Source organism: Cricetulus griseus, chromosome 3 (assembly GCF_003668045.3).
Source record: "Cricetulus griseus strain 17A/GY chromosome 3, alternate assembly CriGri-PICRH-1.0, whole genome shotgun sequence".
Classification (NCBI taxonomy): domain Eukaryota; kingdom Metazoa; phylum Chordata; class Mammalia; order Rodentia; family Cricetidae; genus Cricetulus; species Cricetulus griseus.
The window spans coordinates 35,990,152-36,005,812 of record NC_048596.1 but is presented as its reverse complement, the minus strand read 5'-3'; the positions used below and the strand labels follow the sequence as shown (position 1 = coordinate 36,005,812).

Here is a 15,661-nt window from a genome sequence, read left to right as displayed (position 1 = left end):
CTTAGAGCTCTCTGTGGTGGGTACATACAGGCCTGCAATGCCAACACTCTGGAGGCAGAAGGAGAAGGATCCCAAGTTCTAGGCCAACCGGCTAACACACCCAGACCCTGCCTCATTTTGCTTTAAACTCTGTTATTTTAATAGATATACTTATTTTATGTGTATGAGTGTTTTGCCTGCATCTGTGTATGTATGTATGTATGTATGTATGTATGTATGTATGTATGTATGTGCACCAAGTACATGCAAGGTGCCCTCTGAGGTCAGAAGATGATGATGTATTCCTTGGAACTGGAGCTGTGGATGGTTGTGAGCCACTATGTGGGTGCTGGGAACTGAACCCAGGTCCTTTGCAAGTGCAACAAGAGCACTTAAACTTTGAGCCAACTCTTCAGCCCCAGTTTGGCTTTTTTGAATGAATACTAGGAATACAGTTGGCATTCAGGGTCTTGGCTGACAAACTTTTTTTTTTAATTTATATTTTACATTGCATTCCCAGTTCCCCCCGGCCCACTCCCCCCTCCCCACTTCCAACCCCATCTCCCATCTGTTCCTCTGAGACAATAAGGCCTCCCCTAGGAAGTCTACTAAGTCTGTCCCATCATCTCCTTAAGGCAGGACCAAGGCACCTTTCCACCCCACACTAGGGTGAGCAAGGTGTCTCTGCATATAGAAAGGGCTCTATTAAGTCAGTTTGTGCATTAGTGTTAGATCTTGAACCCACTGCCAGTGCCTCATATATTGTCCCAGTCACACCATTGTCACCTATATTTAGGGAATCTAATTCAGTCTTATGAAGGTTCCCATTTGTCAGACCTGAGTCAGTGATCTCTCACTAGCTCGGGTCAGCTGATTCTTTGGGTTTCCCCATCATGGTCTTGAACCCTTTGCTCATATTATCACTCCTCCCTCACTTCGATTGTACTCCAGGAGTTTGGCCCACTGGTTATTTGTGGATTTCTGTGTCTGCTTCTATCTGTTTCTGGAAGAGGGTTCTATCTTCTCTGGGGTTGTGGATTATAGGCGGGGTATTTTTTGCTTTAAGTCTGGTATCCACTTATGAGTGAGTACATACTATATTTGTATGTACTCAGGATGGTTTTTTGTAGTTCTGTCCATTTGCCTGAAAATTTTAGGATGCCATTGTTTCTTACCTCTGAGTAGTTCTCCGTTGTGTAAATATACCACATTTTCTTTATCCATTCTTCGGTTGAAGGGCATCTAGGTTGTTTCCAAGATCTGGCTATTATTCGTAGTGTTGCTATGAACATAGTTGAGCAAATGTCCTTGTGATATGAGTGTTCCGCTGACAATCTTAAACACACAGTGTCCTTTATTAGAAAAACAGCACAGTTTATTCAAAGGCAGTGGATAAATTATCCAGAGAGAAATATTGGTTTATAGGGAAATTAGGTATTTGGTAGAGTTCAGCTCCTTAGTTTCATGTTTCATAAATCAAGTCTTTAAGTTTACTACATTCTGCCCAGGTTCCCTGTGGGTCTAGGGCACCTGTCGGCAGGCATTCTTGTGGAGACACCTGTTTCTGTTTTTTTGGTTGATTTTGCTTTTGAGACAGTTTATTACCTATGTGGTCTAGGCTGGCTCCAAATTCATGGCTGCCCCCCTTGGCCTCCTGAGTCCTGAGATTACAGATGTGTGCAGCCTGTAATCTGGGTAAACTACACCCAGTGGAGTAGTTCAGTTTTACCAAGTTGAAACCAAGAAGCTGATGTTTTCCTCCCACTAGTACATCTCAGGCTTATATGTGTAATAGTGACTAAATTACAAAGTTACGTGTTTTTAAGGCACGCCCACTTTAGCAGGAAAATTTAAAATGTTAATGTTGTTGCATGAGTACCTGTGTAACTGATGAGGACATGAAAGCTGTTTGTGGCAGAATGACTTTGTGTTGTAGCCAGTAATCCCAGAGACACTGTCTCCTGCTGTAACAGGATGGGGATGCTGGGTAGATGGACTCAGCAGGACTTGCTTTTGCATTCTTGGCAGTCTCTTCAAATCTTGCAGCAGTATATGTGCTAATCCAGGGGCGTTCCCTTTTCTCCCAGCAAGGTTTATAAATAATAACTGCTGTGGAGTTTAGTCACTGGCAGAAGAAGAAGAAACTGGCTGTCAGGGCTCAGGAAGGGGTGGGTCTGATGCCATGGTAATTAGGGTGCTTCCTGGGTTAATACCACCACAGAGCAGTCTTCCCTGAAGAATGAAAGGTAATATGACAAGGATTAAAATCACTGGCTACTCTTGCAGAGGACCTGGCCTTGGTTCCCAGCACTATCTAGTGACTCACAACTCTATAAAATGCCAGTATCTGGGCATCTGGTGCCCTCTTCTGGCCAATAGGGGCACTGCTGGCACACGATGCACAGACATACAACAAGCAAAATACCCAAATGTATTAAATTAAAATTTAAAATGATACTTTGTCACCAGGTGAGGGTGGCACACTCCTTTAATCCCAGCACTTTGGGAGGCCAGCTTGTTCTACAGAACGAGTTCCAGGACAGCCAGGGCTACACAGAGAAACCCTGTGTCCAAAAACTACCCCCCCCAAAAAAAAACATACTTTGTCAATGTGAAGGACCTGGAATATTTGATGCTTGACCAGTTTCTGTTTAGGATCATGATTTTCTTCTTTAAACTGGAAGTAACAGGCTGTGAGCTTCAAGGGAAGGAAGGCACCAGGGAGTGTAGCATGGATGCCAATGTGCTAAAAGGTGATTGAAATGATTAAAGCCTTCTCTCCCCAGCTCCCCAATCCTAGTCATTAATACTTGTTTTCCAAATCTGGAGTGAGAAGATGGAGACATTATTTCATTGCAGTAAAAGTAGCTGATATGTGGCTGGAGAGATGGCTCAATGGTTAAGAGCCATTGCTCTTGCAGAGGACCTGGCTTAAGTTCCCAGCTCACAACCATCGGTAACTCCAGTTTCAGGAAGTCTGGTGCCATCTTCTTGCATCCATGAGCACCAGGTATATATGTGTGTTGCACACACACACACACACACACACACACACACACTTTAAAATAGTGGCTGAAGTTGGAAGGTCAGTTTTCTCACAGCTGAGTGCATGGTTTGGAAAGGTGTGCTGTTGGCTTACAGAACAATGAGCTGCTTGTTTCTGTACCTAAAGCTAACTTTAATTAGAGGCTGAGGGCAGAAGGGAAGGTGTTTGGAGGAGCTGGGGAGGGCACTAGTGGGCTGGCCCATCTCCCACAGCCCAGAGCTTCCAGGGTGTGTGCCCCGGCAATCTGAATTTGTCTTTTGTGGTGGAAGGAGTCTTAGCCTATAAAATCAGAGTTGTCATGCCCGTCATGTGGTCTTTGTTCTCTGGCCACAGAGACTTGGAGGGCTCACCTCACACCTCTCCTCTCGGGAAAAGCAGAAGCTTGACACTTGTAACTCTCCCTAAAGACTAAGGAGCACGAGGGTGGGCATGGGTGTCTGCTGAAAGACCAGCATTGGAGCTCTGCTGAAAGTCTGTCAGTCAATACTGCCCAAGTCCTGTGGGCGGGGCTGTAGCAGAGCCCCGGCCCCCGCCTCCCACTCTTTCCCCCTGGATTGAAGCAGGACATTTATACATTCCTGAGATGAACAACATGGGAGAAACCTTAGGTTGTAATGCTTTATTGAAGGGTGTGTGTGTGTTTCAGGTGAAACCTGTATTAATTGGCTATATAACATCACATACTTGTTTTTTTTTAATAAGGAAAGATGAAAACATTGAAAAACAGTTTCAGAATCTGCTTTTTAAAAATTTTTTAAGAAGGCTCCCATTTGCAAAGCTTTAGCTTAGAACAACAACAGCAACAAAAACAAACAAACAAAAATGGCTCCTGCATCTTTATCCCACGGGTTGTTTTTTGGGGGAGGAGCTTTGGACCCTGTTTTAAATGTCATAATGTATTTAAATTAAGCCAGGAAAAATATTCTAAGAGAAGAAGCAGTTTCTAATACAAAGTAATGTCTTTAAAATTACATAGTAGTGGGGGATTAATAACAGTCTGGGGATAAGTGTTCATTTAGGAATGGGAAGGTAGGGTATGGCACCTGTACAGGACATGCCTGAGGTCTGTCACATAATGGTGACAAAAGCCACATTCCTATGAGGGATTTCTTTATGTTTATTAATAAGATCACTGGCAGAACTGGTGCTTAGGTGACAGTGGCCTGAGCTATGGCTTAACAAGTAGCTCTCTGTTGTGATCTCTGGACCAGACTGTGAACATCATCAGAGAGGTTTTCCTGGTATTCCCAGGTGCTTCCCAGACTCAGGAAGTTCACTCTAGAAGGATGAATCCAACAATGGTTTAAAAAAAAAAAAAAAGAAAAACAGGTAAACAAAAGTCTCCATATACTTCTGATAGGATAAAAATTGTGAGCCACAGACTAGAAGCATCCTTTTAGCCACTGCATAGTTTCATTGTCCAGGTCTGCACTGGTGATAGACTTCCCTGGTTCTCCATGCCATTAGCCATGGAAGCAGCCTCCTTTGAGGACTGCCATAGACAGGCTTAGGTAGCCTTAGGGGGTGCAGGGGGTAGCAGGGGGTCGAGTCACTCTGCCCTGTTTGCACTGTAGCACTTCCTCTTCATAGAGCTGTCTGTCATTCTCAGGTCCAGCCCTGATGTCTGCGTTGGCTCTTTGCTGAGGGTCACTGAGGGAGATAAAATTTCACTCAGAGTCTGTGCATGCTGGTTCGACTCAGATACGGGAGGCCTCGAGATAAACTTGGAGCTTCTCCTGAAACTGATTTTGTTTCAGATGGAGGGACCCTATCTTGTCAGCCATTAATATCCTTTGCCTGCCTGGGTAGCAAGTGCTCAGATGTGCAGTGTTTGAAAGGATCTCTAAACAGTTAACATCGTCTCCCAGAGAGCTGGCATCTTCTGCTTCCCTAAAATGTGCTCTCTGGACTCCAAGCAGCAGCATCTGGGGATGTTGTAGGAGCGTGACTCACAGGCTCCACCCCACACCTCTTGAGTCAGAAGTTCGGAGGTGGGACCAACCGATCTAACAAACCCTGGGGGCGATTTTGAAGCATGCTAATATTTGAGAAGTACTGTACTTAAGCATAATTCTTAAATTTTTTTTAAGTTGTCACACAGTGGTCCTGTGCCTCCTAGTGTTTGCATTTGCCTAGTTTTTGAAGTTTCTCTTGCTATTGGCTTCTGTCTTTTAGTTTACTATGATCTGATAAGATACATGCATTATTTGGATTCTTTTGTATTTGTTATGACTTTCTTGTGTCCTAGAATGTAGTCTGTTTTAGAGATGGTCCCTTGGGCTGCAGAAAAGAATGTACTTTGTTACCTAATATGTGGGATATTCTGTAGGTACCTTATTAAGTCCTTTGATCAGTAGTATGACTTTAACTCTGAAATTTCTTTGTTGATTTTTAGTTTCAATGATGTATCTAAAGATGGACTAGTCACTCCCACCCTCCACCCCCTGGGAGTTTTCTCTGTGTAGCCCTGGCTGTCTTGGAACAAGACCAGGCCAGCCTCTGCCTCTCAAGTGCTGGGATTAAAGGCATGCTCCACCATTGCCCAACTGAGATGGACTGATATTATGTCAGGACTGAGCTGATTTTTAGGGCTACTAATATTAAATTGGGAGCCCCGATCTTCAGCATATGTATGTTTGCAATTGTAATGGCCTTTTAAAATCTCCTCTAATTTTGGTGTGCGTTCTACTTTATCAGATACCAAAATCCTCCAGCCTGTTTCAAGTTTCTGCTTGCTTGGTAGACTAGCTTCCTCTGTTGAACTGTGTTGGACATGATGGATTCCTTCCTACCTTTCCCTTGCTTCTGTTTCTCTCATGAATTTCATTCTCTGCTGTGCCCTTACAATTGAGACTGTCTTTCTTATTCCTGTATAGTATTCCTTTTACCATCTACAGTGCTGGCTTTCTTACTCCCATATAGTATCTACAGTGCTGGCTTGATCATAAACTGCCTCTCTATTTTGAGGGGCAGTTTCCTGGCTAGAGCAGTGCTAACTGGGAGTTATTTACTTTAGAGTCTGAAATATGTCATTCCATGTCTTCCATGCTTTTATGTTGCCAATGAGATAGTTGATGTTACTGATGTGTTTGGGGGTGATTTAGTGTTTTCCCTTTGGAATGTTTCATATCATTTCCTTGCTTGGTATATTTGACATTGTTTCTGTGTGCGTTTCTGGTGGAATCATGTTGCCTTTTCCAGTGTGTGTGTGTATGTGTGTGTGTGTGTAGTTTCTGTGTTGTATTTGCCTCACTGTTAGTTTGATATCTCTCTCACTTTAATTTAGGGTTCTTTCTTACTGAGCATCCTGTTCTTGAGGGCTCAGGCCCTAACACTATTCACAGAAAGGAATGTAAACTCTTTTGGGATGGGGTTTCTGTTTCCCCTCTTCCTGTTGGGGACCCAAAACACTGGAACTGTGTTCATGTTGGATTCTTGCAGTATTAGCTACCCTTTTATCGATACCATTCAGTTCTTCAGTCACGGTCTCTGTGGATTTCCAGAGCTCTTTCTCTTTGGAGTACAGTCCATACTTTCTTGTCAGAACTATTTTTTGAGGGAGGATCTCACAATGTAGCTCTGTCTGGCCTGAAACTCACAGAGATGCACGAGCCTCTGCCTGCTGCACTAGGATTAAAGGTGGGCTCCACCACGCCCAGCTGTCTTTCTTACATTCACTCCTCTCCTTAACTAGGTCTCATGGCAGCTTCTAGTCAGCCATCTGATGGAGAAGTCTTCCATATGGATTTGATAAAATGTGTACAGCTGAAAACAGGAGTTGACTACATGCCAGGTTTGGAAAGTGTGTGATGGTATTCAGTTGACAGCATCAAAGAACAGAGTTTACTGAGTAAAGTCTGAGAGGTGAAGCACCTGTGTCTGGGGGGAGGCGAGGTCTAGCTAGCGGCCTCTGGCATTCACAGGTGCAGGCACTACTCCATCGTGCATCTCTCCCTGCCATCCCCTACTGCTCTGCCCTGCTTTAGGGCTCCCAGCACACATAGCAAACGGAGCTCATGGAAGAGTTGGTTCTACTGGGAATCTTTTGCTACAAGGAACAAACCCAACGTAGGAATGAATTTATCCGGATCCCGAAATACTCAGAGAAAACCTACTGTCCTCAGTGCTCTGCAGTTCAGTGTTGTGTAAGCCTTTCACTCCCTATGTTAGGCTATTTGTCACATCAACAGAAATGAAGCTAGGATGTAGGGAGTATGCTGGGAGGCGGAGGATGAACTTTGTTTGACACTGTGGCCTCATCAGCAAACCCCAAAAGACCACAGAAAAGACAGAGGCCTTCTCCCTGCACATACCATTAGCATGATGTTTGGGATCTGTCCATTAACCCCACTCTAGGGGAGTGACCTCTGTGGGCTCTAGGCTGATGTTAAACCAGAGGGAGTGTGGGTCTCTTCCTAGTTTCTCTGTTCCAGAGGCCCTGTGGCTGTCAGTACCTGATGCATTCAGTGATGCCTGTCTCTGTTAGTGCATGCCTTCGACGTGACAGTGGTAACAAGTGAACCTAATTTTTTAGTGAATGGCTTCGTGGTCAAAGCCTTTTCGTGGTGTCTGTCTGCTTTAAAAGCCTCCCTTAATGAGAATGTTGAAAGCCAACAGCACAGAACTAAGAAATACAGACTCTGGGCATTGAACCCTCCCTTTCTCCTTGTTTTTTTCAGTCAATAGTTTGGGGGTGAGTCTTAGTCCACAAACCAGAGGTACAGCGATTATTGCAATTTTCCTAAGTTGACTTAATATTCATAGTGAGCGTCTCTCTTTGGGTAACAAGGTTCACCTTGGTGTTCTGAGACTCTTCCCACATTTCCCTCCTGGGGTTGTGTGATGATTTGAATGAAAATGGCCCCCATAGGTCCCTAGGAAGTGGCACTTTCAGGAGGTGTGGCCTTGTTGGAGGAAGTATGTCACTGGGGGCAAGCTTTGAGGTTTGAGAAATTCAAATCAGGCTCATTGGCTCACTCATTCTTTCTGCTGCCTTCAGATCCAGATGTAGAACTCCCAGCTCCTTCTGCCTGTGCATTGCCATTTTTCCTGGCATGGTGACATTGGATTAAATCTCTGAACTGTAAGCCAGCCCCAATTAAATGTTTTCCTTCATAAGAGTTTCTGTGGTCATGGTGTCTCATCATAGCAATAAAACCCTAAGACAGGTTGTGTTAAGCTTCCAGGCATGGTTGCATGTCACAGTGTCAGTAAGAGCTTTGGGCCCTTTGTTGATACTGGTCCCTGCCACTTTTGGACCACTTTTTGATGCCATAGTTGACCACACATGTATACAGCATCTGACCTTTCTCCTGTGGGTGCAGCCAGAGGGCAGATGTGGCTATGCTGTTGTAGCTTCCCTGAAGCTAGGAAGCCAGAGCTATATGTAACTGGGATTTAAACACTGAGAGAGTTTCCTGCCACCAAGTCAGTGATGAGCTACCTCAGGCCTAGGTGCTGCCAAGTGGTCCGTAGACCATGCTTCCTCAGTTTACCTAGCCACATTTCTTTTTCTATAGCTTCTGTGGCTACATCGCTCTGTGGGGATGCCAGCTGTACTTGCTTATGACTCCTGAGATGCATGGGCCTGTACCTGCCATCAGGTGGCAGGGGAATTTGAGACATCTGGCCTCCCAAAGCCAATTTGGAAACTTCCTGTTGCACACATTAGCCTTCAGATTTCTAGCATTGTCTTCAGAGCATCACCAGGTCAATCCAAGTATGTATTTTCCCTCTCTGCCAATGAGTCACTTGGATCCACTAAGATTCTTTGATAAAAACCTACCTCCCAGGGTCACACTGCCACGAACTTTTGCCCTCAGGCCTCGGCAAAGCTGTGAGTCTATCAGGTTTAGTCGTCAGCTGCCTCCTTTTGTCCTAGTTTCAGATCCTTCTCCCTTGCCCATAGCACAGCTACTACAGTAAAAAATAAGACAGATAATTAGTGCTAAGTGTCCAAGACATCTGCAGGATGACAAAGCCCACGCTCGGCATTGATAGAAACAGTGTTTGCCAGAGAATTCTGTTAAGCCCTTGGCATCTAGAGTTGTAGCACGGGCTGTGCATAAAATATTTATAGAGCACAGTGTGCTTCACCTTTGACAAAGGAAGGGTTCGCATATGCACTGTTACTATGGTATGCACCGTTACTATGGACATCACTAACCGATAAACCACTGGAGGACCTTTGGAAGAAAGGAAAGCGTTTGCCGTTGCTTTTGTAGTTGCTGAGAGAGTGGCCTTGGTTCTCAGCCAGAAATATTTAGATTTTTGTATATTCTCAGAGTGACCCTTAAGTCTCAAGAAACATAAAGGGGGAGAAGTGAGTTTACCTGTGACTGAGTTTACTAAAGGTGCTGAATAGAATGGATGGAGGAGCTAGGTGTGGTGAGTCATGACTTATTAAAGCTTCCCTGAGGATTCAGAAAGCAAAAACAGCCACAAAATTGATCCAGTCCTCAAAGAAGAAGCTCACACAAAGCTGATCTCAGCACCTGGGATCAGGCACCTTTAATCCCAGCACTAGGGAGGTGGAGACGGGAGTGATAAGGCTGGGCAGAGAAAGGAATAAAAGGAGGAGGAGATGGGAACTGAGAGCTTTTGCCTCTGAGGATTGTGGAGACAGGATTGCCATTTCAGCTGGGTAGAGGTAAGATCTACTGGCTTGGCTGCTTTGCTTTCCTGAACATCAGCTTGAAGCTTGAACCCCCAATATCAGTCTCTAGGTCTTTTATTTTTCGTGTTACAGCTAGGAGCTGTTTTGAAGCTTAGCCTCTGGCATTACAATTGAGAAACCCAGAAGAGCTGAGAAGAGTCTTAAAATCAGTATATGACTTGTGTGTGTCGTCCTTATCCCCCTACTTCTTAAAGCATACTCTTTTATTGAACCTAGAGCTTAACCACTTTAGCCAGACAGTCTGGTCAGAGATACCCAGGGCTCCATCCATCTCCACCTCACCCCTCAAGCACTAGGATTGCTAACATATGCTGTCATGCCTTGCTCTTACATGGGGGATCTGAACTCAGGTCCCCATGCTTGTGTAGCAAGCATTTAGTATGCCATCGTCCCCTCCCTGCATGACCAAGTCTCTCTGTCTCTGTCTCTGTCTCTCTCTCTCTCTCTCTCTCTCTCTCTCTCTCTCTCTCTCTCTCTCTCTCTCTCTCTCTCTCGTGTTTGTCTGTAAAAGAGACTGCTAGTGCTCACCTAACAACCTGATAAAGGCTTGGAAGAAAAAGGCACCAGTTGCTTTTAGTAAGTGGGGGTGATCTCATTTGTTCATTTCTTTTTATGAAGATTACTTTGACTCATGAACTTACCTTCATTTTCTGTGGTCTTTGAAATAGGCCAGTAACGTGGAGATGCTGCTCTTCTAGAAAACCATAAGCTAGGAAAGGATCAGCAAGGCATAGGCACATACATAAGAAAGCTTCTGGAGACCCACACCAGGGTCCTTTCAGAGACTCAGAGGCTTCAGTAGACTTTGCTTCTTGTAACCAAAAAGTCAGTCAGTGTACAGTCAGGTTACAAGTAGATAATGCCCTTGATATAACAAGATGGTGTAAATCCAGATGGGGAACACTCAGGTAGAAAAATAAACAAAGGACATGAACAAGAAGTATAAGGAGGTAAAATGTGTTTAGCTTCACATGCACACTGAGTTTGACGTAGTTAAAATAAATGGGAAAATCCAGTTACAAATAATGTCAGATAATTCCTGTTTGTGTATTACGTTAATAAATTGGCCTTGCAAACATACCACAGAGGGACAAGATTCAACAAGATGCTAATGGCACTTAAAAAGCCTTGTCTCTTGAATTTTCTAAACTTACAGTTGAGAACAAACACTAATTTTTTATTTACCTTGAGACAGGGTTTCTCAGTTTAACAGCCCTAGCTATCCTGGAACTCACAGAGATCCACCTGCCTCTGCCTCCCGAGTGCTGGGATTAAAGGGGTGTACCACCACCTCCTATCTTAGAACAAACACTATTTTGAAAGATGAAAAGATGTTACTTTAAAAATAACTGAGCATTAACTATATTAATAACCTAATGTTGTGCTGTCAGTCTGACAAAGCATCCTATCTGTGTGAGTAGCCATCCACCGCATTCCTGCAGCAGCAGTAGACTAAATGCCTGCTCTCCTGAGTTGACAGTGCAAAATGCTGAATGGCTCTGTGAGATTTCTTAGGCAGACAAAACCAGGCAGGCAGGGTGCTGTTGGCAGAGCAGAGTTTGACAGCTTGAAACCAGAGTGTCTGCAGCTGGCAGTGATATTTTGGAAACGGTGGAAACTTTAGGAGCTGGGAGCTGGCTGGAGGAAGTATCGTGCCCATGGGGTACATATATCATCACACACCATGCCATATCCAGCTAGCTCTGTTTCCTGCCCCCCCCCATGAAGTGAACCTAGGGGCTCCACCCTCTGAAACTGTCCAAATAAGGCTTTCCTCTCTAAGTTGTTTCTGTCAGGATTTCTCACACAGAGGTGTTTCTTATCAGGATCTTGGGCCAGGCAGACTTCAGGTTTTGAAAGTGACCGGCAGTCAACCTTAGAGTTCTTGACAAGCAAGTCTACTGTTTCCATTTGCCCTCCTTGTTTCTCCTCAGTCTCCTGCCACAGGCATCCTGGGTCAGCCATATTGAAAACTGCACCCGCTACTTCCTGTTTCTCAAGGCTGAAGCCTCCTGTGAGTTTCCATCATGCCATGCTCATCTCTGCGCTGTGTGACTCTGCTGCTGGCGTGGTTCTCTCACCTTTGTAGTGGTTCCATTTCTCCTCCATCAGTTACTCTTCCTGCATCCCTTGGCCCTTCACTAAATCTTCTACTTATCCCTGCTCAGTACCTTCCTTTAGTTTTTTTGGCTTTGGTTTTTTGAGACAGGGTCTCTGCATATCTCTGGCTGTCTTGGAACTTGCTTTGCAGACCAGGCTGACCTTGAACTTACAGAGATCCACGTGTCTTTTTCTGGGATTAAAGGCATGGACCACCACTACCTGGCCTTCCTTTAGTTCTTTATCCATCACCTTTGGAATAAAACTATAGTCACCCATCATCTTTGCCCATGGCCGGTTATTGTCAGTTATGCTGAGAGCTTGGTTATGAGACTCCATTTGAAATTAGAGCATGATTACTGTGGCATTAAATCTAACACATGTTGGACATACGTAAAACTCATCTCTTAGCTCCATGAGACAATCCGTAGACGGAATGGTCTGCTAAGTGGTGCCCAGCCTTCTGACATTGCCTCTCAAAGTCCAGCATATTCATATGTATCTCGGGACCTATGTGATCCAGCAGGTTAGATGTGCCTGGTATCCACTGGTGATTGAACCTGGCACACAAAAATTGTAAGCAATTGGGTAGCAATATATTTAAAAACACACATATGTTGTGAGTTATTAAATCCAGGCAGATATATCGCCTCAAACATTTAATATGTCTTCATGGTGGAAACTTTCAAATTCCTTTTAGTAAAGGAAACTTAGTAAAGGCCTGTTGACTTCAAAGAGCATTGGCAGAACTGACCCAGAAGAGAGTTGAAGTGTAAAACTTAATAATCACTTTTCAGCTGGACAGTTAAACTCGATACCCAGTGCTACATTGGACAGTGATGTTAAGTGGTGTGTGATGTGAGGGTTACAGTGTGTATATGATGAGCATTGCTGGGGCCAGAAAGCCTAGCATGCACCTCACAAGGGGACATGATAGTTACAGAGGCAGGGTGTAAGTGCATATTTTTGATAGTCGGACTAGGCTCACTGGAACAGATGGAATTGGAAACCCGTAGCACATAGTTAGTGGACAGTAAAACATAGGACAACTGAAAACCAGCAGAGGAGTTTATATTTAGCAGAAGACAAAATCTTTAATACTAAGGATATGGGTAAAAGGGGACTTGGGTTTCAGAAGTTTTAAGGCTAGAGAGCCTCAGGGTTGGTGGTGTTTGGTAAAGTGGGTTGAGAATGGCTATGCTGTTGAGTACCTGTGGTGGGACCTGCCAGACAAATGATTGTACTGTTCTTATTTAACAGCGGCCGCTGGGATGCACATTCTCGTTTTATTCATAGCGAAGCTGAGATTGTTGGCAGAACAGACATAACCTGGTTATATCCTGCAGAGTGGCAGGAGCACGATTCATGCCCTAGGGACCTCTGATGTCCTAGAGCAATGAGGGTGTGAAAGCTGGCATCGATCTTGATTGTGTAGTCAAGAAAACCAGGAGCTCGGGGACAAGGGCAATCGGTTCAAGGTTGCACAGGTAGTAGGAAGAGAGTGGATAGGTGGCAATCTACAGGAAGGGTCCAGGCTACAGGTTAAGAAGTCATAGACACAGGCAGTGTTACTACGTCACTGTTACTGAAACAAGTTCAAGGAACGTTGGTGGTGTTGGAATTGGAAGCAGTGGAGAGCATGGTTGAGTGACAGTCTCAAGGTTTTTATCCCAGGAAACTGCCACTTAGAGTGTTGGTGATCGAGTGGTCTGAGTGTACAATGACAGGAAACCGTGGAAAGATCAGTGGGATAATGCATGAGCTGACCTATGTGTATCTTAGCAACTACACAGAAGAATGGTAACAACTAAGGATGGAAGGTGTTGAAGGACCAAGCCTTTCTTTGAAAGAGTAAATCACTGTGAGAGTGGCAGCCAGCCTTTACCTAGAGCAGAGACGGGCTTTGCAGTTTCCTCAGTGCTTCATTCTGCCCCCACTCCCAGCAGGAAAGTTGAGGTTTGATTCGGAAATGTGCAGCTGACCCCAGTCATTGACTACCCCACCTGTCACTCTCAACCTAGAAAGGAGATCGAGCCCTCTCGCGTCCCTCATTGAGATCTTTTCTCTTTCAGAGTCATTGTCATCATACTGGAGGGACAGCTGAGCTACTGAATTACGCCCATCTCTTGACCACACTAGGGTGTTGTCTGTGGAGCTGAAATGTTTATTGCAGTAACCTCTGACCTTACCTGATTAAGGTAAGCTTTTTACTTTTTTTTATCTTATAACCATCACAAAGTTGTGTTTGTCTCCTATAACTTTACTTTTTACAGACATCAATCTATTCCCTTCCACAGGTTTTTATGTTCTAATATTCCATTCAGAACACTCTTAATCTGAAAATGTATAAGAGTGCAGAAAATATTTTTATAGGGTGAAATATGAGCGGGCTGTTTGACGCTGAAAAATGGAGGTCAAATATATTACTCCTCAGATTAAATCAATAAAATATTCCATTTCCATAAACACTGTATGCACAGGCTGGATTATACTAGAAAAATTTATTAGGTCAAGAGAAGTATTATTAAGGCTACTTAAAATAAATGGAAATACCTAAAATAATAATATATTGCTGTTTTAATTCATAAGGCAAAAGTAAAAATACAGGGAATTTAAAAGAAAACTATTGTCCTACTTTCAGAGATGTTAACATTTCACTGGGTTATTTTCCCAGTTTAGTGTGTGTGGTTCATTTACTAGATTGGCTTAGAAATGATTGACATTTACCACAGTCTTGCCCTGTGCCAGCCTCCACACCATACCCTTTGGAGGCGTTAATTTATTGACTCCTATAAAAATTATTTCTTTTTTCCTTTATTATTGTTTGTGCGTGTGTGCATGCAAAGGTCAGAGGACAACATTCAGGGCTGGGTTCTTTCCTTCCACTGTGGATTGTGGGGATTGAACTCAGGTCATTGGGTTTGTGCAGGGCCGTCTCTCCGGCCTGTCCGTTTGTTAACTCTCCATGATGCTGTGAGATACTTTTGTCACCATTTGCATTTAAGAAAAGTGAGACTTTGGGAAATTAAGTCACTCTCCATGCTTGTAAACTTGGGCTAGGGAGATAGTAAGCCCCACCAATAGACTGTTACACACAGTTCATCAACATGCCATTTTACATGACTGTGTATCCTTTTCTTGGCTGTACACAACACTTCTCTTTCTATAATTTTAGAAGCTTCCTTATTGGGAGTATTTTTCATACACATGTATGATTATTTCTGTAGGATGAATTGCTACCACCATGGCCTTGACAGGGTAGATGGGACACTCTTCTAGTTGGTTTTCAGAAAGCTGTGCCAATGAAGCTCTGTGACTTCGGGATACAGAAGTAACTGACAATGCCCAGCAGCACTTGGAGGTTGCAATTTGAATAATGATGTCCTGATTTTAGAGATACCATAGGTTCTTGATTATGTTTCCTCTTCCACCCAGTATTCTAGAGACAGTCACATCCGCATGCTGTCTCTTTTGGTCATCACTAATGGAGTTCCAGGACAGTGCATAAGGGTGCAGGCTCTACAGTAAGATGCCTGGCTTTAGATCATGGGAAGGCTACTCTGCCTCAGTTTCCCTGGCCTCCCTTGTGAAACGCTTTAGGATGGCCTGCCTTGGTACATGCTCAGTAATTGTCTGCTGCAGCTGTATTCCAGAAGTACATGCTCACAAAATTAAAAAAAAAAAAAAAGACAAAAGCAACAACAATAACAAAAACAAAGGCTGTACTTGTTTTGAATGAAATGTGATCGTTACCAAGTTAGTAAATCACAGTAGAAACTAGAGCACTGATAATATGATACTGTTAGCATTAGCAGTGATTAGCTGAAGCTCACACATAACCATTCTTACCCCCAATTGAT

General features: G+C 43.9%; 1 protein-coding gene across 3 annotated transcripts in view; it reads left to right on the top strand.

Moving 5' to 3' along the window:
* The window catches only part of Kank1 (KN motif and ankyrin repeat domains 1), a 187,354-nt gene that overhangs the window by 55,995 nt on the left and 115,698 nt on the right, over positions 1-15,661 (top strand). For all 3 annotated transcript variants that reach the window (XM_027406486.2, XM_027406488.2, XM_027406485.2), the window contains exon 2: positions 13,874-13,999. The gene's annotated coding sequence lies outside the window, so the exon portion shown is untranslated. The remainder of the gene's footprint in view (positions 1-13,873; positions 14,000-15,661) is intronic.